The sequence below is a fragment of the Rhincodon typus genome, chromosome 14 (assembly GCF_021869965.1).
Source record: "Rhincodon typus isolate 14 chromosome 14, sRhiTyp1.1, whole genome shotgun sequence".
Taxonomy (NCBI): domain Eukaryota; kingdom Metazoa; phylum Chordata; class Chondrichthyes; order Orectolobiformes; family Rhincodontidae; genus Rhincodon; species Rhincodon typus.
In genome coordinates, this window is record NC_063345.1 from 57,784,073 (window position 1) to 57,786,909 (window position 2,837).

The 2,837-nt window shown below is 48.9% G+C and overlaps 1 protein-coding gene across 1 annotated transcript in view; it reads left to right on the plus strand.

Moving 5' to 3' along the window:
• Positions 1–2,837, plus strand: part of LOC109931830 (fatty-acid amide hydrolase 2) — a 65,780-nt gene that overhangs the window by 3,099 nt on the left and 59,844 nt on the right. The gene's annotated exons all lie outside the window — the stretch shown is intronic.

Here is a 2,837-nt window from a genome sequence, read left to right on the forward strand (position 1 = left end):
ACCACCTAGAAACCGATATTCATTTCAAGCCCACTGACTCCCACAGCTACCTAGAATACTCCTCCTCCCACCCACCTTCCTGCAAAAATGCTATCCCCTATTCCCAATTCCTTCGCCTCCGCCGCATCTGCTGCCAGGATGAGGCATTCCACTCCCGTACATCTCAGTTGTCCTCGTTTTTCAAGGACCGTAACTTCCCCCCCTCGGTGGTCGAGAACGCCCTCAACCGTGTCTCCCACATCTCCCGCAACTCATCCCTCACACCCCGTCCACGCAATAAGAACCAAAAAAGAATCCCCCTCGTCCTCACGTACCACCCCACCAACCTCCGGATCCAACGCATCATCCTCCGACACTTCCACCATCTGCAATCCGACCCCACCACCAAAGACATCTTTCCCTCCCCACCCTTATCTGCTTTCCGGAGGGACCACTCTCTCCATGACTCCCTTGTCCGCTCCACACTCCCCTCCAGCTCCACCACACCCGGCACTTTTCCCTGCAACCGCAGGAAGTGCTACACCTGCCCCCATACCTCCTCCCTCACCCCCATCCCAGGCCCCAAGAAGACTTTCCACATCAAGCAGATGTTCACCTGCACATCTGCCAATGTGGTATACTGCATCCGCTGTACCTGGTGTGGCTTCCTCTACATCGGGGAAACCAAGCGGAGGCTCGGGGACCGCTTTGCAGAACACCTACGCTCGGTTCGCAATAAACAACTGCACCTCCCAGTCGCGAACCATTTCAACTCCCCCTCCCATTCCTCAGACGACATGTCCATCCTGGGCCTCCTGCAGTGCCACAACGATGCCACCCGAAGGTTGCAGGAACAGCAACTCATATTCCGCTTGGGAACCCTGCAGCCCAATGGTATCAATGTGGATTTCACAAGTTTCAAAATCTCCCCTCCCCCTACCGCATCCCAAAACCAGTCCAGCTCGTCCCTGCCTCCCTAACCTGTTCTTCCTCCCACCTATCCCCTCCTCCCACCTCAAGCCGCACCTCCATCTCCTACCGACCAACCTCATCCCGCCCCCTTGACCTGTCCGTCCTCCCTGGACTGACCTATCCCCTTCCTAACTCCCCACCTACACTCACCTTTACTGGCCCCATCCCCGCCTCTTCGACCTGTTTGTTTCCTCTCCACCTAGCCTCTCCTCTATCCCTCTTCTGTCCGCCTCCCACTCTCTCCCTATTTATTTCAGAACCCCCTTCCCCTCCCCCTTTTCTGATGAAGGGTCTAGGCCCGAAACGTCAGCCTTTCTGCTGCTTGGCCTGCTGTGTTCATCCAGCCCTGCATCTTGTTGTCTCTAATGTTCTGGGGACCCAGGTTTGAATCCTGTCATGGCAGATGGTGGAATTTGAATTCAATAAATATCTGGAATTAAGAATCTAATGAAGAGTGTGAATCCATTGTTGACTGTTGCAGGGAAAAATTCATTTGCTTCACTAATGTCCTTTAGGGAGGGAAACTGCCATCCTTACCTGGCCTACATGTGACTCTAGACCCACAGCAATGTGGTTAACTCTAAACTGCCTTCTAGGCAATTCAGGATGAGCAATAAATAATGCCTTGCCAGCAATGCCCTCACCCTGTGAATGAATAAAGAAAAAAATGTTGATGTTCTTCTGTTTCTGTATGCTCTAAAAATAAGTTTAAAAGCATGAGTAAAAATGGACTCATTCTGAATGATAATTTTTCACAGAAAGTATTTTATGTTAGTTTATGCCCACAAACACCATTTTTAAAATTCACTTGTTGGACATGGCCATTGCTGGCTGTCTGACATTTATTGCCCATCCCTGGTTACCCTTTAGAGGGTGGTTGTGAGCTGTTTTCTCGAATTCATGTGCTGTCTGTAGACCCAAAATGCCCTTAGGGAATTCCAGGATTTTGACCCAGCAAAAGATGATGCCGAAGCTTTAATCTTACATTTATCAGGACAAATCAGTACACCAAATTTCAAAGATCAGATCAATTTAGACTGCAGGGGAAAAGGGTGCTGTGTGGTTGTTAAGTTGACTCAGATTGGCCAAGGCACACCATGAAGGTTCAAGGCCCGAATCTATTCCTTTTGCAGACATCTAAGTAAAAAATTGTTTAAATGACTTTGAAATGTGATTATTGCCTTGAAATCATTTGTAGAGTCAGAATTGTACAGACCCTTTGGTCCAACTCATCCATGCTGACCAGATATCCTGAACAAATCTAGTCCCATTTGCCAGCATTTGGCCCACATCCCTTTAAACCCTTCATATTCATTGACCTATCCAGATACCTTTTAAATGTTATAATTGTACCAGCCTCCACCACTTCCTCTGGCAGCTCATTCTGCACCACACCAGCCTTTGTTGAAAAAAGTTGCCACTAAGGTCCCTTTGAAATCCTTCCCCTCTCACGTCAAACCTTCGCCCTCTAGTTTTTGGACTCCCCCACCCTGGGAATAAGACTTTGTCTGTTTACTCTATCGATGCCCCTCGTGATTTTGTAAACATCTATAAGGTCACCCCTCGAGCCTCCGACACCCCAGGAAAAATAGATGCAGCCTGTTCAGCCTTTCCTCAAACCCTCCAGCCCTGGCAACATCCTTGTAAATCTTTTCTTTGTGTCCATCCAGTATTTTTTGTCACACAAACTGATCCCATCATTGCTCTCTCTCTCTCTCTCTATAGTACCCTGGTATTGCTCTTGGTATGGCCCCCTCAGCAGCGCCCTGCAAGTCTGAAGGGAACAGAACATGGAGATATGGTATTAGAGATAGTAGGAACTACAGATGCTGGAGAATCTGAGATAACAAGGTGTAGAGCTGGATGAACACAGCAGGCCAAGCAGC